We start from the raw sequence: 23,312 nt of genomic DNA, 5'->3' as shown, positions 1-23,312 counted from the left end.
CAGAACTCACTAATGTCTTCACAGACATTTTTAACATCTCTCTAACCCAGGCTGTTGTCCCCACCTGTTTTAAAGCCACTACCATCATTCCGGTCCCAAAAAACTCATCTCCCTCCTGCTTTAATGACTACCGTCCTATTGCACTGACTCCTATCATCATGAAGTGCTTTGAACGGCTTGTTATGCAGCACATTAAGTCTGTCCTCCCCCCCTCCCTGGACCCATTTCAATTTGCTTATCGGCCCAACCGCTCGGCTGATGATGCCATCTCCACTGCACTTCACACAGCACTCACACATCTGGACAAAAAAGACTCCTGCGTCCGTATGCTGTTCATAGACTTCAGTTCAGCATTCAACACTATCATCCCCCAACAGCTCTCTCATAAACTGCTCCAGCTGGGGCTGAACACCTCTCTGTGTAACTGGCTGCTGGATTTTCTCACTGGAAGACCACAAGCAGTACGGGCCGGCAGTAACACATCCAGCACCATCACTTTAAACACTGGGGCCCCTCAGGGATGTGTTCTGAGCCCTATCCTCTTCACCCTGCTCACTCATGACTGTGCACCATCACACAACTCCAATCTGTTCATCAAGTTTGCGGATGACACAACTGTGGTGGGTCTCATCAACAAAAACGATGAGGAAAACTACAGAAGTGAGGTGAGCCGTCTGGCCGAGTGGTGCAGAGACAACAATCTCTTTTTGAATGTGGAGAAGACGAAAGAGATTGTTGTTGACTTCAGGAAAGAGCACACTCCCCATGCTCCCCTGACCATCAACGGTGCGACTGTGGAGCGTGTGAGCAGCACCAAGTTCCTGGGTGTACACATCACTGAGGATCTCTCCTGGACTAAAAACTCCACTGCACTGGCCAAAAAATCACAGCAGCGTCTCTACTTCCTCCGAAAACTCAAAAGAGCAAGAGCACCAGCCCCAATCATGTACACCTTCTACAGAGGCACTATTGAGAGCATCCTGACCAGCTGCATCACTGTGTGGTTTGGAACCTGCAATGCATCCTGCAGGAAAACACTTCAACGCATAGTGAGAACAGCTGAGAAGATCATTGGTGTCTCTCTCCCCTCCCTTCAGGACATCTACAGCACACGTCTTACCCGTAAAGCCCTCTGCATAACAGCAGATGCCACCCACCCAATGCACAGCTTCTTCAGTCTGCTGCCATCAGGGAGGAGACTGCGCAGTCTCCAGGCCAGGACCAACAGACTGAAAGACAGCTTCATTCATCAGGCTGTCAGGAAGCTGAACTCTCTCCCAGCTCTGCTCCCCGCTCCCTCCCCACGCACCTCCTCCCCTCGCACCTCTGGACTCTGACACACACACACACACACACACACACACACACACACACACACACACACACACACTCATCTGCACTGGTCACTTTATGCAGACACATATACTACCTCCCAATATGTCACTGTCACTTTATCACAATTATCATGTTTACAAGTTCTTTTTGCACTATACTGTTTTTTATCTGCACAACTCTGGTTTACTTTGCACTCATTGCTATATGCCCTTAATGTCACTGTATTGTTTACAATTTTTTATTACATATGTATATTTCTTAGACCACATTTATGTAATGTATATACTGTAAATTTTCTAAATTTTCTTTTTTTTCTTAAACTCTACAATTTTTTTATATATATATTTTATATTAATGTTAAGCACCTTGGGTCTGAGAGTAACGCAATTTCGATTCTCTGTATGTCTTGTACATGTGGCTGAATTGACAATAAAGCTGACTTTGACTTTGACTTTGACTACCGCAGGATTAGGCAACTCGTACTGGGCAACAGCTTGGTAATGGGAGGTACATCCATGCAGCTGGTTGAGGTAAACCAGAATACCCTGATTCAGTGGTTTAATAACAGACAGAAGAAGCAGGAGCTGTCTGTGTGGCTTCAGGGTATTCAGTTGCCTCAACACCTCCCAGAAGCCCAGGAGCCTCTCCCAGTTGCCAAAAGTCTTCGGAAAGAGCCAGACCAACCAGGAGAGCAGCACCAGTATGTGTTGCCAGAGAGCACAGCAGGTCAGGCAAGGCAGAGGCAGACATCTGTTGGACGACCCCCACTCAGACCTAAGGCACCAGTACAGACCCAGGTCATATTTACACCACCAGCACCTGGAGCATCGCTGCAGATGGTACCCAACATATACATCCCAGCTACACCAGGGTACCAGGGTATGCCGATGTTTCAGGGTGTACCAATGTTACAGGCTGTGCCAATGGTCCAGGGAATCCCTATGGCCCAGGGTATCCCGATGATGCAAGGAGTGCAGATGGCCCAGGGTATCCCAATGGTGCAGGGGATGCCACTCAGACAGCCACCACTTCAGCCAACAATGTCCAGTACCAGCTCACAGCCTGCCGCATCACCGTCCACATCTGGAGCCATTCCCAAAAGACCGTACCGTAGAACTGTTCAAGCGAACACTTGTAAAAAGTGTGGGCAGTTCAAAACAAATGCCACAGGCCATAGCCAACTCAGGGGCAGGGTGTACTGCCCACAGACTGAAACTTTAACTAAAGAAGAGTGGCTAGAGGAAATGAAAAGGACCAACCCAAAATAATGTGTTTGCTTGTTTGTGTATGTATATAGTGTAATAGTTCTTCAGTTTATTCAATTTCACTTGCTGTTAGTTTATATTTTTATTTAACATTTTCTTTAAATAGTGTATTTATTTTGTTGACATTTTATTTAACTTTTATATTATTTATGTGTGTGTGTGTGTGTGTGTGTGTATAGTGTTTACAGTTTATAACCATAATAATTCAATTTATTCTATTTCACTTGTTTTTTTGCACATTTTACTTTTTAATAATTTATTTTGTTAACATTTTATTTAACTTATTTATTATTTATATATGTGTGTGTATTTATATAGTTTATAACCATAATAGTTCTACAGTTTATTCTATTTCACTTGTTGTTGGTTTCTATTTTATTGCGCATTTTATTTAAATAGTGTATTTATTTTGTTAACATTTTATTTAATTTATTATTTATATGTGTGTGTGTGTGTGTGTGTGTGTGTGTGTACAGAGTGTATAAAGTTTACAACCATAATAGATCTTCAATTTATACTATTTCACTTGTTGGTTTCTATTTTATTTCACATTTTATAAAAATAATTTATTTTGTTAACATTTTATTTAACTGTTTATTATTTATGTGTATGTCTATAGTTTATACAGTTTATAACCATAATAGTTCTTAAATTGCCTTGTTTGATTCTGTTTTATTGCACTTTTTATTTAAAGTTTATTTATTTTGTTGACATTTTATTTAACTTATTTATTATTTATATGTGTGTGTATGTATAAAGTGTATACAGGTTACAACCGTAATAGTTAAATTTATTCTATTTCACTTATTGTTGGTTTCTAAATTTATTTAACATTTTATTTAATTTGTTAATTTTGTATTTATTCTGTTAATATTTAACATTTAATTTTTAAGAATTTTTATTCCATGTTCACTACTGTTTTGTTGACCATTGTTAAATAAATATTGCATTAATAAATGTCCTTGACTTTTAAGTCCACTTTGTGTCGGTTTCTGTTTGTATTTAACGTTTTATTAACATTGTTTATTTATATTGTTAATACTGTATTATTAATAACTAATTTATTATTTTTACATTTTCTACTCTATATTCATTACTGTTCTGTTGACAATTGTTAGATAAATAATGCATATATAAATAACTGACTACTTGACTTTTAATTCCATATACACTATGCACACACACATATATATATATATATATATATATATATATATATATATATATATATATATATGTATATATGTGTGTGTGTGTGTACACTATATACTCTATGACATTTCTATAGATCATTTGTACATCAAAATACAGAACAATAATAACCATAAGCATAACAATGCTACAACAACTACTAAATAGTGACACATTCAAGTTAGTATGCTTTATTTTTAATGAAAGAATGTCAAAAAACACAAGAATAAAGCGCTTAGGCATATTTTATTTACCTTGGAGCATTACACATTTAAACAGTTAGTTTATTGAGTAATAATTAACCAATAACAATAAAGCGTATTTAGCTGGATTCGAACCCCGGTCTTGGTGAGCACCTGCAATAGAAATCAATGTAACTCAAATTGCGTTGTTTTAACACAGAACAGTATCACTATGCGTGACGTAAAGCAGGTGCAGGGAAGGCGTGTCCGGGAAGCTTAGAATTCACCCTTTCCTTTCTTCGTTTCTTCCCCCTCTTCTTCCCTTTCTTTCTTCCCCCTTTTCTTCCCTTCTTCCCCTTCTTTGTTGGACGATTGTTCCCCAGCTTGAACGCAGCGCCTTAGACCGCTCGGCCATTCTGACATGCTTGCCTGACTTAAGCTGTCTCCTGAGAACCACTCCGCAGCACCGTGACATGGAAGCTGGTGTTTCCCAGTTTGCCCAGGTCCAACAATCTGCCTCGTTGGCGCAGTAGGCAGCGCGTCAGTCTCATAATCTGAAGGTCGTGAGTTCGAGCCTCACACGGGGCAAGGTGCTACTTTTTGGCACTTGGAAGCGCTTAGATGACTGGCCAGCATTTTTTATTCCCTTCCGTGTGGATCATGCTTCCCCGGGGCAAAAAAAGCTACAGCTCCTCTGGAGGCCAGGTGGTGTGAAGTTCCAACAACATTTCCTGAGTCTGAAGCAATGATGGTAAGATGCTCCCATTCCTATCACGGTGTCGCTTGACGTTCGGCGTGGATCTGTCAAATGTCATGAATTAACGTTGTGCGAGGATTTGACGAAAAGTCCTGCGAATCCCATTGCCTTAAAAATCAACGGCATCCCAGGACATTCCACTACATGGCATTCCAAGACAGTACTTTTGATCCCCTTTTGGTTCACTTGCATTAAAGCCCTTGTCCATTGTTTTGTTCACATGCTTTTCCGAACTTTCATGGACAATACCTTGATTGCAAACGCCTTAAAACCTACAGTCTAAAGAGCCCATTAAGGCTGCCAGGGACACTGCTACGCTGCATAAACTTTGGCACAACGAGATTGATGCGGTGCTTTGTCAGTGTTACTGTATCACTCGGACATGGTGCCAGAGAGTTAAAGACTTGAGCCTGAACGCGTAGCCAAAGATTAGGTTTGTCAGAAGTGGGATTCAACCCACGCCTCCAGAGGAGACTGCTACCTAAACGCAGCGCCTTAGACCGCTCGGCCATCCTGACATGCTTGCCTGACCTAAGCTGTCTCCTGGGAGCCACTCCGCAGCACCGTGACATGGAAGCTGGTGTTTCCAAGTTTGCCCACATCCAACAGTCTGCCTCGTTGGCGCAGTAGGCAGCGCGTCAGTCTCATAATCTGAAGGTCGTGAGTTCGAGCCTCACACGGGGCAAGGTGCTACCTTTTGGCACTTGGAAGCGCTTAGATGACTGGCCAGCATTTTTTATTCCCTTCCGTGTGGATCATGCTTCCCCGGGGCAAAAAAAGCTACAGCTCCTCTGGAGGCCTGGTGGTGTGAAGTTCCAACAACATTTCCTGAGTCTGAAGCAATGATGGTAAGATGCTCCCATTCCTATCACGGTGTCGCTTGACGTTCGGCGTGGATCTGTCAAATGTCATGAATTAACGTTGTGCGAGGATTTGACGAAAAGTCCTGCGAATCCCATTGCCTTAAAAATCAACGGCATCCCAGGACATTCCACTACATGGCATTCCAAGACAGTACTTTTGATCCCCTTTTGGTTCACTTGCATTAAAGCCCTCGTCCATTGTTTTGTTCACATGCTTTTCCGAGTTTTTGTGGACAATACCTTGATTGCAAACGCCTTAAAACCTACAGTCTAAAGAGCCCATTAAGGCTGCCAGGGACACTGCTACGCTGCATAAACTTTGGCACAACGAGATTGATGCGGTGCTTTGTCAGTTTTACTGTATCACTCGGACATGGTGCCAGAGAGTTAGACTTGAGCCTGAACGCGTAGCCAAAGATTAGGTTTGTCAGATGTGGGATTCAAACCCACGCCTCCAGAGGAGACTGCGACCTGAACGCAGCGCCTTATACCGCTCGGCCATCCTAACATGCTTGCCTGGACTAAGCTGTCTCCTGGGAGCCACTCCGCAGCACCGTGACATGGAAGCTGGTGTTTCCCGGTTTGCACAGGTCCAACAGTCTGCCTCGTTGGCGCAGTAGGCAGCGCGTCAGTCTCATAATCTGAAGGTCGTGAGTTCGAGCCTCACCCGGGGCAAGGTGCTACCTTTTGGCACTTGGAAGCGCTTAGATGACTGGCCAGCATTTTTTATTCCCTTCAGTGTGGATTATGCTTCCCCGGGGCAAAAAAAGCTACAGCTCCTCTGGAGGCCAGGTGGTGTGAAGTTCCAAGAACATTTCCTGAGTCTGAAGCAATGATGGTAAGATGCTCCCATTCCTATAACGGTGTCGCTTGACGTTCGGCGTGGATCTGTCAAATGTCATGAATTAACGTTGTGCGAGGATTTGACGAAAAGTCCTGCGAATCCCATTGCCTTAAAAATCAACGGCATCCCAGGACATTCCACTACATGGCATTCCAAGACAGTACTTTTGATCCCCTTTTGGTTCACTTGCATTAAAGCCCTCGTCCATTGTTTTGTTCACATGCTTTTCCGAGTTTTTGTGGACAATACCTTGATTGCAAATGCCTTAAAACCTACAGTCTAAAGAGCCTATTACGGCTGCCAGGGACATTGCTACGTGGATCTGTCAAATGTCATGAATTAACGTTGTGCGAGGATTTGACGAAAAGTCCTGCGAATCCCATTGCTTTAAAAATCAACGGCATCCCAGGACATTCCACTACATGGCATTCCAAGACAGTACTTTTGATCCCCTTTTGGTTCTCTTGCATTAAAGCCCTCGTTCATTGTTTTGTTCACATGCTTTTCCGAGTTTTTGTGGACAATACCTTGATTGCAAACGCCTTAAAACATACTGTCTAAAGAGCCCATTAAGGCTGCCATGGACACTGCTACGCTGCATAAATTTTTGCACAACGAGATTGATGCGGTGCTTTGTCAGTGTTACTGTATCACTCGGACATGGTGCCAGAGAGTTAAAGACTTGAGCCTGAACGTGTAGCCAAAGATTAGATTTGTCAGAAGTGGGATTCGAACCCACGCCTCCAGAGGAGACTGCGACCTGAACGCAGCGCCTTAGACCGCTCGGCCATCCTGACATGCTTGCCTGACTTAAGCTGTCTCCTGGGAGCCACTCCGCAGCACCGTGACATGGAAGCTGGTGTTTCCCAGTTTGCCCAAGTCCAACAGTCTGCCTCGTTGGCGCAGTAGGCAGCGCGTCAGTCTCATAATCTGAAGGTCGTGAGTTCGAGCCTCACACGGGGCAAGGTGCTACCTTTTGGCACTTGGAAGCGCTTAGATGACTGGCCAGCATTTTTTATTCCTTTCCGTGTGGATCATGCTTCCCCGGGGCAAAAAAAGCTACAGCTCCTCTGGAGGCCAGGTGGTGTGAAGTTCCAAGAACATTTCCTGAGTCTGAAGCAATGATGGTAAGATGCTCCCATTCCTATCACGGTGTCGCTTGACGTTCGGCGTGGATCTGTCAAATGTCATGAATTAACGTTGTGCGAGGATTTGACGAAAAGTCCTGCGAATCCCATTGCCTTAAAAATCAACGGCATCCCAGGACATTCCACTACATGGCATTCCAAGACAGTACTTTTGATCCCCTTTTGGTTCACTTGCATTAAAGCCCTCGTCCATTGTTTTGTTCACATGCTTTTCCGAGTTTTTGTGGACAATACCTTGATTGCAAACGCCTTAAAACCTACAGTCTAAAGAGCCCATTAAGGCTGCCAGGGACACTGCTACGCTGCATAAACTTTGGCACAACGAGATTGATGCGGTGCTTTGTCAGTTTTACTGTATCACTCGGACATGGTGCCAGAGAGTTAGACTTGAGCCTGAACGCGTAGCCAAAGATTAGGTTTGTCAGATGTGGGATTCAAACCCACGCCTCCAGAGGAGACTGCGACCTGAACGCAGCGCCTTATACCGCTCGGCCATCCTAACATGCTTGCCTGGACTAAGCTGTCTCCTGGGAGCCACTCCGCAGCACCGTGACATGGAAGCTGGTGTTTCCCGGTTTGCACAGGTCCAACAGTCTGCCTCGTTGGCGCAGTAGGCAGCGCGTCAGTCTCATAATCTGAAGGTCGTGAGTTCGAGCCTCACCCGGGGCAAGGTGCTACCTTTTGGCACTTGGAAGCGCTTAGATGACTGGCCAGCATTTTTTATTCCCTTCCGTGTGGATTATGCTTCCCCGGGGCAAAAAAAGCTACAGCTCCTCTGGAGGCCAGGTGGTGTGAAGTTCCAAGAACATTTCCTGAGTCTGAAGCAATGATGGTAAGATGCTCCCATTCCTATAACGGTGTCGCTTGACGTTCGGCGTGGATCTGTCAAATGTCATGAATTAACGTTGTGCGAGGATTTGACGAAAAGTCCTGCGAATCCCATTGCCTTAAAAATCAACTGCATCCCAGGACATTCCACTACATGGCATTCCAAGACAGTACTTTTGATCCCCTTTTGGTTCACTTGCATTAAAGCCCTCGTCCATTGTTTTGTTCACATGCTTTTCCGAGTTTTTGTGGACAATACCTTGATTGCAAATGCCTTAAAACCTACAGTCTAAAGAGCCTATTACGGCTGCCAGGGACATTGCTACGTGGATCTGTCAAATGTCATGAATTAACGTTGTGCGAGGATTTGACGAAAAGTCCTGCGAATCCCATTGCTTTAAAAATCAACGGCATCCCAGGACATTCCACTACATGGCATTCCAAGACAGTACTTTTGATCCCCTTTTGGTTCTCTTGCATTAAAGCCCTCGTTCATTGTTTTGTTCACATGCTTTTCCGAGTTTTTGTGGACAATACCTTGATTGCAAACGCCTTAAAACATACTGTCTAAAGAGCCCATTAAGGCTGCCATGGACACTGCTACGCTGCATAAATTTTTGCACAACGAGATTGATGCGGTGCTTTGTCAGTGTTACTGTATCACTCGGACATGGTGCCAGAGAGTTAAAGACTTGAGCCTGAACGTGTAGCCAAAGATTAGATTTGTCAGAAGTGGGATTCGAACCCACGCCTCCAGAGGAGACTGCGACCTGAACGCAGCGCCTTAGACCGCTCGGCCATCCTGACATGCTTGCCTGACTTAAGCTGTCTCCTGGGAGCCACTCCGCAGCACCGTGACATGGAAGCTGGTGTTTCCCAGTTTGCCCAAGTCCAACAGTCTGCCTCGTTGGCGCAGTAGGCAGCGCGTCAGTCTCATAATCTGAAGGTCGTGAGTTCGAGCCTCACACGGGGCAAGGTGCTACCTTTTGGCACTTGGAAGCGCTTAGATGACTGGCCAGCATTTTTTATTCCTTTCCGTGTGGATCATGCTTCCCCGGGGCAAAAAAAGCTACAGCTCCTCTGGAGGCCAGGTGGTGTGAAGTTCCAAGAACATTTCCTGAGTCTGAAGCAATGATGGTAAGATGCTCCCATTCCTATCACGGTGTCGCTTGACGTTCGGCGTGGATCTGTCAAATGTCATGAATTAACGTTGTGCGAGGATTTGACGAAAAGTCCTGCGAATCCCATTGCCTTAAAAATCAACGGCATCCCAGGACATTCCACTACATGGCATTCCAAGACAGTACTTTTGATCCCCTTTTGGTTCACTTGCATTAAAGCCCTTGTCCATTGTTTTGTTCACATGCTTTTCCGAACATTCATGGACAATACTTTGATCGCAAACGCCTTAAAACCTACAGTCTAAAGAGCCTATTAAGGTTGCCAGGGACACTGCTACGCTGCATAAACTTTGGCACAACGAGATTGATGCGGTGCTTTGTCAGTGTTACTGTATCACTCGGACATCGTGCCAGAGAGTTAAAGACTTGAACCTGAACGTGTAGCCAAAGATTAGGTTTGTCAGAAGTGGGATTTGACCCACACCTCCAGAGGAGACTGCGACCTGAACGCAGCGCCTTAGACCGCTCGGCCATCCTGACATGCTTGCCTGACCTAAGCTGTCTCCTGGGAGCCACTCCGCAGCACCGTGACATGGAAGCTGGTGTTTCCAAGTTTGCCCAGGTCCAATAGTCTGCCTCGTTGGTGCAGTAGGCAGCGCGTCAGTCTCATAATCTGAAGGTCGTGAGTTCGAGCCTCACACGGGGCAAGGTGCTACCTTTTGGCACTTGGAAGCGCTTAGATGACTGGCCAGCATTTTTTATTCCTTTCCGTGTGGATCATGCTTCCCCGGGGCAAAAAAAGCTACAGCTCCTCTGGAGGCCAGGTGGTGTGAAGTTCCAAGAACATTTCCTGAGTCTGAAGCAATGATGGTAAGATGCTCCCATTCCTATCACGGTGTCGCTTGACGTTCGGCGTGGATCTGTCAAATGTCATGAATTAACGTTGTGCGAGGATTTGACGAAAAGTCCTGCGAATCCCATTGCCTTAAAAATCAACGGCATCCCAGGACATTCCACTACATGGCATTCCAAGACAGTACTTTTGATCCCCTTTTGGTTCACTTGGATTAAAGCCCTCGTCCATTGTTTTGTTCACATGCTTTTCCGAGTTTTTGTGGACAATACCTTGATTGCAAACGCCTTAAAACCTACAGTCTAAAGAGCCTATTAAGGTTGCCAGGGACACTGCTACGCTGCATAAACTTTGGCACAACGAGATTGATGCGGTGCTTTGTCAGTATTACTGTATCACTCGGACATGGTGCCAGAGAGTTAAAGACTTGAGCCTGAATGCGTAGCCAAAGATTAGGTTTGTCAGAAGTGGGATTCAAACCCACGCCTCCAGAGGAGACTGCGACCTGAACGCAGTGCCTTAGACCGCTCGGCCATCCTGACATGCTTGCCTGACCTAAGCTGTCTCCTGGGAGCCACTCCGCAGCACCGTGACATGGAAGCTGGTGTTTCCCAGTTTGCCCAGGTCTAACAGTCTGCCTCGTTGGCGCAGTAGGCAGTGCATCAGTCTCATAATCTGAAGGTTGTGAGTTCGAGCCTCACACGGGGCAAGGTGCTACCTTTTGGCACTTGGAAGCACTTAGATGACTGGCCAGCATTTTTTATTCCTTTCCGTGTGGATAATGCTTCCCCGGGGCAAAAAAAGCTACAGCTCCTCTGGAGGCCAGGTGGGTGGAAGTTCCAAGAACATTTCCTGAGTCTGAAGCAATGATGGTAAGATGCTCCCATTCCTATCACGGTGTCGCTTGACGTTCGGCGTGGATCTGTCAAATGTCATGAATTAACGTTGTGCGAGGATTTGACGAAAAGTCCTGCGAATCCCATTGCCTTAAAAATCAACGGCATCCCAGGACATTCCACTACATGGCATTCCAAGACAGTACTTTTGATCCCCTTTTGGTTCACTTGCATTAAAGTCCTCGTCCATTGTTTTGTTCACATGCTTTTCCGAGTTTTTGTGGACAATACCTTGATTGCAAACGCCTTAAAATATACAGTCTAAAGAGCCCATTAAGGCTGCCATGGACACTGCTACGCTGCATAAATTTTTGCACAACGAGATTGATGCGGTGCTTTGTCAGTGTTACTGTATCACTCGGACATGGTGCCAGAGAGTTAAAGACTTGAGCCTGAACGTGTAGCCAAAGATTAGATTTGTCAGAAGTGGGATTCGAACCCACGCCTCCAGAGGAGACTGCGACCTGAACGCAGCGCCTTAGACCGCTCGGCCATCCTGACATGCTTGCCTGACTTAAGCTGTCTCCTGGGAGCCACTCCGCAGCACCGTGACATGGAAGCTGGTGTTTCCCAGTTTGCCCAGGTCCAACAGTCTGCCTCGTTGGCGCAGTAGGCAGCGCGTCAGTCTCATAATCTGAAGGTCGTGAGTTCGAGCCTCACACGGGGCAAGGTGCTACCTTTTGGCACTTGGAAGCGCTTAGATGACTGGCCAGCATTTTTTATTCCTTTCCGTGTGGATAATGCTTCCCCGGGGCAAAAAAAGCTACAGCTCCTCTGGAGGCCAGGTGGTGTGAAGTTCCAAGAACATTTCCTGAGTCTGAAGCAATGATGGTAAGATGCTCCCATTCCTATCACGGTGTCGCTTGACGTTCGGCGTGGATCTGTCAAATGTCATGATTTAACGTTGTGCGAGGATTTGACGAAAAGTCCTGCGAATCCCATTGCCTTAAAAATCAACGGCATCCCAGGACATTCCACTACATGGCATTCCAAGACAGTACTTTTGATCCCCTTTTGGTTCACTTGCATTAAAGCCCTCGTCCATTGTTTTGTTCACATGCTTTTCCGAGTTTTTGTGGACAATACCTTGATTGCAAACGCCTTAAAACCTACAGTCTAAAGAGCCTATTAAGGTTGCCAGGGACACTGCTACGCTGCATAAACTTTGGCACAACGAGATTGATGCGGTGCTTTGTCAGTATTACTGTATCACTCGGACATGGTGCCAGAGAGTTAAATACTTGAGCCTGAATGCGTAGCCAAAGATTAGGTTTGTCAGAAGTGGGATTCAAACCCACACCTCCAGAGGAGACTGCGACCTGAACACAGCGCCTTAGACCGCTCGGCCATCCTGACATGCTTGCCTGACTTAAGCTGTCTCCTGGGAGCCACTCCGCAGCACCGTGACATGGAAGCTGGTGTTTCCCAGTTTGCCCAGGTCTAACAGTCTGCCTCGTTGGCGCAGTAGGCAGTGCATCAGTCTCATAATCTGAAGGTCGTGAGTTCGAGCCTCACACGGGGCAAGGTGCTACCTTTTGGCACTTGGAAGCGCTTAGATGACTGGCCAGCATTTTTTATTCCTTTCCGTGTGGATAATGCTTCCCCGGGGCAAAAAAAGCTACAGCTCCTCTGGAGGCCAGGTGGTGTGAAGTTCCAAGAACATTTCCTGAGTCTGAAGCAATGATGGTAAGATGCTCCCATTCCTATCACGGTGTCGCTTGACGTTCGGCGTGGATCTGTCAAATGTCATGAATTAACGTTGTGCGAGGATTTGACGAAAAGTCCTGCGAATCCCATTGCCTTAAAAATCAACGGCATCCCAGGACATTCCACTACATGGCATTCCAAGACAGTACTTTTGATCCCCTTTTGGTTCACTTGCATTAAAGTCCTCGTCCATTGTTTTGTTCACATGCTTTTCCGAGTTTTTGTGGACAATACCTTGATTGCAAACGCCTTAAAACCTACAGTCTAAAGAGCCCATTAAGGCTGCCAGGGACACTGCTACGCTGCATAAACTTTGGCACAACGAGATTGATGCGGTGCTTTGTCAGTGTTACTGTATCACTCGGACATGGTGCCAGAGAGTTAAAGACTTGAGCCTGAACGCGTAGCCAAAGATTAGGTTTGTCAGAAGTGGGATTCGAACCCACGCCTCCAGAGGAGACTGCGACCTGAACGCAGCGCCTTTTTTTTTTTTTTTTTTTCTTTATTAAAAAATACATCATCAACAATTATGACATTTATACATACAAATAATTAAAAGATAAAATATTTAAAAATCTCCAGGTAAGAAAACTTCAAAACCAGTCCAAGTTTGTACAATATATGGCTTATTTTTTGTAATACATTTTTCAAAAATGTCCATCTTTTCATACATTTTGCAATAGTCATATATAACCATTATTTCCTCAGTCACAATCTGTTTGTACAACAAAACCAATGGAATTTCTTTTTTCTTTTGTTTCATAATATTTATTCTTTTCCATATTGTAAATCTTGCAAGAGTCAACATATAATTAAGAGCAAACTTATTTTTTGTTTTCCCATTAAAACCAAATAAAAACAGTGTATCCCATTCTTCTAAAATAATGTTTTCATCATACAGAAAATTACACACCATTGTTTTCAACATCTTCATAAAATCACTCAACTTTTTACAATTTAAAAATAGGTGTAACACGCCTTCCTTTTTTTCCAAACACACTTTACACAAATCATCTTGTGATACCCCAATCTTTTTAAAGATGATCTCTGTCATTATGCAGTTGTGTCTTAACATAAAATCAAAGTTTTCCAATGCTGGACTTTTTAAAATTGATCTTACATTTTTCCATATACTTGAAGTATCAAAGTTTTCAAATAACTTTTCCCAAAATTCTCTTGATTTAGGTTTTTTAAACACAGTATTACACAAACATGTATAAAACATCTTGATAGGACAATCATTGATACTAATTTTATCTTCATCCATTTTTAAAAAAACTTTTATTTTTCTATTTTCTGTTTCTTTTTCATTCTCTTCAATAGTTTTGATCCAGTGATCTGGTAATGCTAATTTTAACTTCTTGTATTGATCTTCAATTTTTTCTTTATCATCTACATCTTCTATTTCCTCCAGTGTATCTATTATTGCTTGAGTCAGTAAAAACCCAGGTTTTATTTCATATAAAATGTCTTTTACTTGTCTAAAACCCACTGCATACCAGTTCTTATAAAACATTTGCTTTTTGCTTTTATTGTTCTGATTTAAAAATAGGGGTTGCTGTAAATAAAGTTTTCTCCCTTCAATCTCAGTTTGTATATTATTATAAAAGCATTTCCATGTTCTCAACAACTCTTTATAAAACTCAGGAATATTTTCTATCATGCGGTCTTTAAATGCCATCCATAAGAAATCATCTCCTATTTGTCCACATTTATTAATAAAATAACTCATGATGCTTTTCCATGGAATATTGTCTTCATTTAAAAACTTTTTTAATGTTTTAATTCTCAGGCTTTTCATTCTTATCCATGGATCTATAAGTCCTAGTCCTCCCTCATCCACCTTTCCAATGATAGTGTTATATGCAATTTTAGATGGTTTATCATCCCATAAAAACTTTAAAATCATAGTTTTTATTTTCTTATACACCCACGTAGGTAGACTAACAACACTTAAAACATACCACATCTTAGATAGAAAAAGAGAATTTAGTACCAGTACTTTTCCTTTTAAAAACAATACTCTCTGTTTCCAAAAACATAATCTTTTTTCCATTTTATTTATAAGTTCATCCCAAATTATTTCTCTAGTTTTAATGTAGCGCCCCCTGCCCTCTTAGGCTTTGTCCTGACCTAAGCTCTATAGGGTGGAGCACCGGATTCCTACAGTTTAGCCTCTCGACTATTATTTCACTCCCCCTAATCAGATACCACTTTTAGAGAACTTCAATGAATAAGTAAGCAAAACAAATTAAGTTATAAACAAATAGAAATTTATTTATAAACAAAATAAAATAAAGATGAGTATAGATGTATTTGTTATTTATATAGGTGATATTATAGGTATAAATATAATTATAATGCTATTTATAATAAGATATGAATTATTAATACAACCTTATATCAATACACAATAGATAAAACACTAATTGCAAAGAGAAACAGTTATTAACCTTCAATAAACACACAGTATGAGTATCCAACAACTGGACCCCAATCACTTAAGCAATAAGCATTTTACACTTTTGTGACTTGATGCACTTTTTAGACGCTCCCTTACTAAAACTGTATATTCACTCTTGAATGATTTAGATTACTCACAATTATTTAGTGCATTCGTATCTCAGATTATAGAATCTCAAAGCAAATATTCTCCAAATATAAATGTAAAAATAACACCTTTTTCACTATTTTTTGTAAACGTTAACAGCAAATGAACACTTTTGCAACACTGAAATATTGAAAGTGGGCCCACTCTCACACACACACACATACAGTCTCACCCACCCTCGATGCAGGCCTGTTATGTTGCTCGGGTGCGTAGTGGCCTTTGAAACTGCAAAATGGCCTCTTCACTCTTACAAGAGCAAAAAGAAAACACTGTAAATGTACCTGGCGTTCCTGCAGCCGTCACGATCGTCGTCCGTTCCGCGCGATGTTGTCTGTCCCGCGATCGATGTCCCCCACCGCGAACCGTCAGTCCGATGCAGCGTCAGCACACAGCATGAACACTCCTGCCGATGCAATGAATCTGTCCTCCTGAACGAGCTTCACTCTCTTAACAGTTCACTCGCTAAAACACTGCGTCAGTCTAGTGTAGCATTGACTGCTAAAACACGAGGATATGGTCTCACACGAGCTTCAATGTCTTCAGCTCACAAACGGTCTCAATATACTCGCAATTATTACACTTAACGCATACACTATGGTTCTTAAACAACTTTAGCACACTTTAAATCAATGTAGACTGTATATAACTCACGATTTGCAGTTATAATACTCAAGTTTCTCTCAGAGACAAGCCTCTGCGGTCTCGTTCTCTCGATCTTCTCCTCAGCTCTCTCAATAAACCAATAATAGTTTATTCACCTATAAGAGAGGCGGGGACTAATTGGTATAGACCCAATCAGGTATTAACACACAAACTTGATAGCAAAAAGCACATTTTCACCCAAGTGCAAATCAACCAAACACTAAAATGTAGCGAACGAGTTACTTAAAGGGAAACATACCATATAACTCCTATAATAGTATGCATACTAAAATACACTTTCTTAACAGAATAGTGGTCTGTTAATATTCTCTGTCTATTAGATTACCATAATATGAAATATATAATTATAATCTCTGTATATTTCTATGTATAAAAATATAATATGCTCTGCTTTTAGGTGCAAGTGGGTTTAAGTAAGCTCTTTTTAATAAGGGCTACATCCTCCCCCTTCTAAACTTCTCATGCCCTCATGAGACATTTAAAATTGAATTACTGTTCTGACAATAGGGCCAGGGGCTGTAGGGACACACTGGGAACACTGAGCCATGGGGTGACACCAAACTGTGTTGCAGCTCTTTCGGGTCTTTGACAAATCTTCAATGTGTACTACCATCCCTCGGTGAACCATAGTTAATGGTTTATCAGTGGGTCGGCCCAAATCATCATAACTCAGTTTTATCACTGGTTTCACTTCTCTTGAAGACTTACGACACACAGCAGGTTCAGACCCCGGTTTGGGAACATTTCTGTGGTCATTGTCTCCTACACCTTGATCATACACAGCTTCAGCAGGCTGATTGAGAACCTCTCTCGCCTCTTCTTCCACTGTATCTTTTTTCGCTTCACACTCTGAATTCAGTTCTGGACCATATTCAGCAGGTATAATTTCAGGTTCCACAGCAATTTGAGGTGTTGGCAGAGTTCTCAGAGCAGGAATTAACTTTGGGTAGTAATAACAAAGGTTGTCATCCTCACTCTCAGATGTCTCATGGTTTTCATCTCTTACTTGCTCAACATTTTCAACTTTCTTTTCCTTTTGTACTCTTTTTCCTGATTGTGCTCTTGTTACAGGTGACTGTGTTGAGGGATTGAAGTCATTCGCCTTACTGAATCTCACATTCTCTCCAACAGGTAACAAGTGGTCTCGATGCATTGTCCTTATTGCTCCCATTCCACGCTCAGGCCTCAGTTTATAGACCGGTAAGTCCTTAAACTTCTCCACAACCACATATGGTAAGGAATTCCATCTGTCCTGGAGTTTGTTCTTTCCTTTTACAGCAAGATTTCGAATGAGCACTCTGTCTCCAACAGTCAACAGTTGAGGTTTCACTCTTGTGTCATAGAGCTTCTTGTTTCTTTGATGAGCCTTCAACGAAGTCTCAGCAGCCAGCTGATATGCTTGTTGCAGTTCAGCTTTCATTTTCTCAACGTATTGCAGATGAGTCACTCCTTTCTCACCAGCAGGTGAAATGCCAAAACATATGTCTATGGGCAGACGAGCCTCTCTTCCAAAAAGCAACTGATAAGGGGAGTAGCCTGTAGCCTCGTTTTTTGTACAATTATAAGCGTGTACAAGCTGAGTGATGTGTTGACTCCACTTACTTTTTTGGGCTGGCTCCAGAGTACCTAGCATTGACAGAAGGGTACGGTTAAAGCGTTCTGGCTGTGGGTCACCTTGTGGGTGGTAAGGTGTGGTCCGTGATTTGCGGATCCCCAACATTCCCAGAAGTTCCTGTATCAACCGGCTTTCAAAGTCTCTTCCTTGATCGGAATGAATGCGTGAGGGCAATCCGTAATGAACAAAAAACTTTTCTACCAACACTTTGGCAACTGTCACAGCTCGCTGGTCTTTAGTAGGAAATGCTTGTGCATAGCGGGTGAAGTGGTCAGTTATTACTAGCACATTAGCAATACCCTTACTATCAGGCTCAAGGGACAAGAAGTCGATACAAACCAAGTCTAGTGGACCACTGCTGGTAATGTGGCTTAATGGGGCAGACTTTTGAGGTAAGGTCTTGCGTGTAATACAACGACCACAATTTTTGATGTATTGCTCAATGTCACTGGTCATACGTGGCCAGTAAAAACGATCTCTCAGTAACTCTGTGGTCTTCTCTACTCCTAGGTGACCAGAATCATCATGCAGAGACCGCAGCACTGTTAAATGGTATTTCTCTGGCAACACTAGTTGAACTTTCTCTTTTCCACTTTGGTTTTTGGTGACTCTGTACAACAGATTATTTCGAATGACAAGTTTGGGACCTTGGCGTTGCAGGAGAGTGAGGGTAGGATCAGAACCTTTTATAGGGGTGAGTGGCTTGTTTCGTGCAACGTCTTGTTTTACTTTGCCAATAACAGGATCCTGTTCTTGTGACAATTTTAGGTCAGCATGAGTCAACTGTTCTAGGTGACAAACATCAAGCAACGCAGGACAAGAGTAAACAGCAGGGATGCTACCAGGTGAAACACCTAACTGGTCTATCAGTCTGGACTTTTCATCACTCCAAGACAAGTTGGACAACTGACAAATAGCTTTTACTCCAGACTGTGGAATTTCAGTCCAAGAGAAGGAAGTGGCAGGTTCCGCAGGATAACGCGACAGTACGTCAGCATCAATGTTGTGTTTGCCTGGCTTATACTGCAGGCTGAAGTTATATGTTGCCAAGGCTGCTAGCCATCTATGACCAGTTGCATTCAACTTTGCACTTGTCAGTACGTAAGTTAGAGGATTGTTATCAGTTCTCACAACAAATGGAACTCCGTACAGGTAATCGTGAAACTTGTCTACAACAGCCCACTTTAATGCAAGGAACTCTAGCTGGTGTATGTGATATCTCTGTTCTGAAGCACTCAACTTTCTGCTAGCAAAAGCAACTGGTCGAAGTCCATCAGAGTGTTCTTGATTCAGCACAGCACCAATGCCGCTCAGACTTGCATCAATGTGGAGTACGTATGGTAGGGATGGATCAGCAAAGGCAAGTACAGGTGCCTGAGTTAAACACTTAATTATCTCTTGAAAAGCTTGTTTACATGCGTTGTCCCAACGCTCACCAAATTGATCAGTCTCCTTGAAGTACTTCTTTCCGTCCACCTTACTCTTTCCTTTTGCAGGTGGGTAACCTTTCGTTAACTCTGTCAGAGGTCTTACAATGGAGGAGTAATTCTTAACGAAACGGCGATAAAATCCACAAAATCCAAGGAAAGATCTTAAAGATTTCAGGTCAGTAGGCTCTTTCCACTGAGTCACCGCAGCAACTTTCTCGGGGTCTGGAGCTATTCCTGCAGCAGAAACAATGTGTCCCACATACTTGACTTTTGGCTGACAGAACTGGCACTTGTCGATAGACACTTTCAGCCCCCATTCCTCCAGTCGGTCGAGGACTTTCATCAATCGCTTCTCATGCTCTTCCAGTGTGCTTCCAAAGACAATGAGGTCATCAAGATAGACAATCACTTGTAATAGATGCATATCTCCAACCACTTTCTCCATTAATCTTTGAAACGTCGCTGGGGCCCCAGTGATTCCTTGTGGCATACGTTGAAACTGGTAGAACCCCAGTGGGCAAATAAATGCAGTTTTTTCTTTGTCTTCCTCGGACATCGCAATTTGGTAATAGCCGCTCCGCAAATCCAAAACTGAAAACCATTTGCTTCCCGCTAGGCAGTCTAATGCGTCATCAATGCGAGGGGTGACATATTGATCGGGTGTAGTGCGACTGTTTAGAGTCCGGTAATCAATGCACATTCTCACAGCACCACTCTTTTTTCGCACTATTACTATAGGCGATGCATATGGGCTTCTGGACTCCTCAATGATACCAGCAGCTAGAAGATCTTTCAGATGCCTTCTGACATCATCGATATCGGCTGGGGGAATGCGCCTTGAACGCTCTCTGAATGGGTAAGGATCATGCAGTCTAATTTGATGGGTGACTCCTTTAGCCAAGCCAACATCCCATTCCTGTGTCGAAAACACATTCTTTCGCTCAGCCAGCTTCAAGCGTAATCTTTTCTCCCAAGCTGTAGGTAGGTTTGAATCACCAAAGTTAAACACGTCAGGATTAATCTGATCGTTAGACTCTGTAACTCCATGAGCAACAGTGACTGTATCTGTAGGGAATATTTGAGCAACTACAGTCCCTGGAGGAACTGAGAGTTCTTTGCTGGTCTCATTTTGAATCAAGATCCTGAAATTGTTTACATCAACAGCTGATGAAGAAAGAACGACAGGGGAAACAAGCAGTCCAGCAGGAAGGGAATCAACAGGAGAGGTTTCAATGAGAAAGATGTCTCTTCTCAAAGGTTTGTCAGACTCAATTTTGCAGGAAGCATATCGCTCACCTTGTGATGGGACATTAAGCATACCTGGGCCTTTCCATCTCACTAGGCCCTCAGGTTGGTCGACAGCAAAAGATGTGGTGTCCAGGTGTGTTTGAATTCTGAGTGAGTGGGCACTGCGTGTGATATTAGTACCTTCACCATTTGTCATTCGCTGGAAGAAACTAGCATTGGTTCCGATGATTAATGGAAACTGCTGTGGTCCTTTAGGGTCTGGACAGACTAAAGCAAGGATAGTGACTGTTTCTTCTGCACCAGTAAGAGCAACAGGGAATGTGACATCAACTACAATGTATCCTTTATAGGGATAATTGGATGAACTTAGGCCCCAGATGGATAGGCCAGAAAGAGGAAGTATGGGCACATTTGACAGGTGTTCAGAATACCAGGAGTTGAAAACAATAGTGACTTGAGACCCGCTGTCCCAAAGAGCATAGCATGGATGTCCTCCTACTTTCACTGCAATGGTAGACGCTGGTCCAACTAAACCCTTGGGAAGACCCTTTGACTCACAGCTGTGTATCTGGCTCTTTTTTGAAAAACAAGCTCTACCTTCAGCATGGCTGTTCGGATCACTCTTTGTTCCTTTAGCCCTTTTTAAGGAACGTACTAGCTTGTTGATAACAAGAGTGGCATTTTCAGGGGCTTTACATTTAGTTGCGATGTGTCCCTCTTCACCACATCGGTAACAAAAGTAGTCAGCTTTGGGTTTTGAAAGCTGGTGTCGCGATGAACTTGAAACAGGGGTTTGTGGTAACTGGGCATGGCTTGTTGAATTACTTTGACCAACACTCATTATAGCTAACTGTTGTTGTAACTGCTGTACTTGTTTTTTCAACACCTGAACCTCAGTCTCTTTGACTACTTCCTTTGAGTCTGTGGGGCTTAATTGGCGTGATTTCACTCTGTTCTCGATCATCATGGATGAAGCAATATTTGAACGATCAGTTTTTATCTGAGCCCTCAATTCTTGAATTTCTGCTTTAAGTTCATGTACAACAGTGGGACAAATGCTTTCCTCCTGCAAGTGTATGGGCTTTGCAGTAGCAGTTATCCTGCGTCGAGTGGCTTCTATCTCCTCAGCCTCACGAACCTCATTTAACAGACTCAGGAAAGTTGGTGGATTTTCTTTCCGCTCCCTTAATCGCAACTGCAATAGCATCATGTCAGATTCAACAGCTCCTCGAATCAATTGCTCTACTCTAGCTTTATCAGCATTAGCAGAAGTCAGTCCCCCTTTTTGGATGACTTTAGTCAGTGATTTCTCCATTCTTCTCAGAAAAGCAGAAAGTGACTCACCAGGACACTGTCTAAGAAGCCGAAAAGCAAAGTATAAGTCTTCTCCAGACTCAGAAGATCCAAAAGTACTTTCCAGAGCTTCCACATATTTCAACGCTTCAGCATCAGGACATGACATACGGACAGCTTTAATGATTTCCAGGGCTGGTCCCTTTAAACTTTCCACAATTCTTCTCCGTTTCTCCTTTTCAGAGCACTCACATTCAGATATCATCAACTTAGCTTGTTCAATCCAGTGATCCATAGTTTCTTCTCCTACAGGGGTTGGAACAATACCAGAGAAGGTACGTAAACGACGGTAGGCACTTCCATCACTCGATGGTCTTGCTGTTTTTTCAAGAATTTCACCCACTGCACGAATTATTGACTCAGGTGAACTGGGATTTGCACTCTGTGGAGAAAATAGAGCATGTACATCAGTCATAGACTTGCCTTCATCCTTCAGAAACTTGGAGAGCTTGTCAGCAAACTCTGCTGGAGCAACATGAGCTGATTCTCTTTCCGTGGCTAAGATAATCATCCAGGCTTCCTCACCATCTGTAGGATGCAATTCCTCAGGGCAATTAGTGGGATCTACAACTTCTCTGCATTCACACAGCACTAACAGAGTTGTCGGAGTGGCTCCACCTTTTGAGTCTCGAACCCGTACTCGTCCAAAAAGCTTCACACTCTCTGCCACTTTTTCAATGCAAGCAGTCTCAGTGTTTTGTGGTACTCCTGTCAGCAACAACGCATGAGCTGGGTCGATTACTGCTTCTCTGCACCACTCAAGAAGTTCACTCTGCAGTTGTGGGTCACTTCTGAAAGACATTTCTCAATAATAATCAGTTAGTTACAGGATGGTGTCAGTTTTTCCTCTTCAGTGTTCTTAACGTGTATTAAGGTGTTTAATTTACTCTTCTTAGTGTATCAGGAAAAGGTGAGAGTGTATCCCGGATGAGCCCCCAATTTGTGTAGCGCCCCCTGCCCTCTTAGGCTTTGTCCTGACCTAAGCTCTATAGGGTGGAGCACCGGATTCCTACAGTTTAGCCTCTCGACTATTATTTCACTCCCCCTAATCAGATACCACTTTTAGAGAACTTCAATGAATAAGTAAGCAAAACAAATTAAGTTATAAACAAATAGAAATTTATTTATAAACAAAATAAAATAAAGATGAGTATAGATGTATTTGTTATTTATATAGGTGATATTATAGGTATAAATATAATTATAATGCTATTTATAATAAGATATGAATTATTAATACAACCTTATATCAATACACAATAGATAAAACACTAATTGCAAAGAGAAACAGTTATTAACCTTCAATAAACACACAGTATGAGTATCCAACAACTGGACCCCAATCACTTAAGCAATAAGCATTTTACACTTTTGTGACTTGATGCACTTTTTAGACGCTCCC

General features: G+C 43.2%; 12 non-coding genes across 12 annotated transcripts; 9 read left to right on the top strand and 3 right to left on the bottom strand.

Moving 5' to 3' along the window:
* Positions 1-4,488: 4,488 nt before the first annotated feature.
* On the top strand, positions 4,489-4,561 carry trnam-cau (transfer RNA methionine (anticodon CAU)). The gene has a single exon. It is a non-coding gene; the product is annotated as a tRNA-Met (tRNA).
* A 781-nt stretch (positions 4,562-5,342) lies between these two features.
* Positions 5,343-5,415, top strand: trnam-cau (transfer RNA methionine (anticodon CAU)). The gene has a single exon. It is a non-coding gene; the product is annotated as a tRNA-Met (tRNA).
* A 780-nt stretch (positions 5,416-6,195) lies between these two features.
* Positions 6,196-6,268, top strand: trnam-cau (transfer RNA methionine (anticodon CAU)). Its single transcript has one exon. It is a non-coding gene; the product is annotated as a tRNA-Met (tRNA).
* An 883-nt stretch (positions 6,269-7,151) lies between these two features.
* Positions 7,152-7,234, bottom strand: trnal-cag (transfer RNA leucine (anticodon CAG)). Its single transcript has one exon. It is a non-coding gene; the product is annotated as a tRNA-Leu (tRNA).
* Positions 7,235-7,328: 94 nt separating this feature from the next.
* Positions 7,329-7,401, top strand: trnam-cau (transfer RNA methionine (anticodon CAU)). The gene has a single exon. It is a non-coding gene; the product is annotated as a tRNA-Met (tRNA).
* Positions 7,402-8,181: 780 nt separating this feature from the next.
* On the top strand, positions 8,182-8,254 carry trnam-cau (transfer RNA methionine (anticodon CAU)). Its single transcript has one exon. It is a non-coding gene; the product is annotated as a tRNA-Met (tRNA).
* Positions 8,255-9,137: 883 nt separating this feature from the next.
* trnal-cag (transfer RNA leucine (anticodon CAG)) lies at positions 9,138-9,220 on the bottom strand. Its single transcript has one exon. It is a non-coding gene; the product is annotated as a tRNA-Leu (tRNA).
* Positions 9,221-9,314: 94 nt separating this feature from the next.
* On the top strand, positions 9,315-9,387 carry trnam-cau (transfer RNA methionine (anticodon CAU)). The gene has a single exon. It is a non-coding gene; the product is annotated as a tRNA-Met (tRNA).
* A 781-nt stretch (positions 9,388-10,168) lies between these two features.
* trnam-cau (transfer RNA methionine (anticodon CAU)) lies at positions 10,169-10,241 on the top strand. The gene has a single exon. It is a non-coding gene; the product is annotated as a tRNA-Met (tRNA).
* Positions 10,242-11,701: 1,460 nt separating this feature from the next.
* On the bottom strand, positions 11,702-11,784 carry trnal-cag (transfer RNA leucine (anticodon CAG)). Its single transcript has one exon. It is a non-coding gene; the product is annotated as a tRNA-Leu (tRNA).
* A 94-nt stretch (positions 11,785-11,878) lies between these two features.
* Positions 11,879-11,951, top strand: trnam-cau (transfer RNA methionine (anticodon CAU)). Its single transcript has one exon. It is a non-coding gene; the product is annotated as a tRNA-Met (tRNA).
* A 782-nt stretch (positions 11,952-12,733) lies between these two features.
* trnam-cau (transfer RNA methionine (anticodon CAU)) lies at positions 12,734-12,806 on the top strand. Its single transcript has one exon. It is a non-coding gene; the product is annotated as a tRNA-Met (tRNA).
* Positions 12,807-23,312: the final 10,506 nt, after the last annotated feature.

This window comes from Danio rerio, chromosome 4 (genome assembly GCF_052040795.2).
Source record: "Danio rerio strain M-AB ecotype USA chromosome 4, GRCz13ab, whole genome shotgun sequence".
NCBI lineage: Eukaryota > Metazoa > Chordata > Actinopteri > Cypriniformes > Danionidae > Danio > Danio rerio.
Note: the sequence above shows the minus strand (reverse complement) of the source record. Positions and strands in the feature narration are given on the sequence as shown.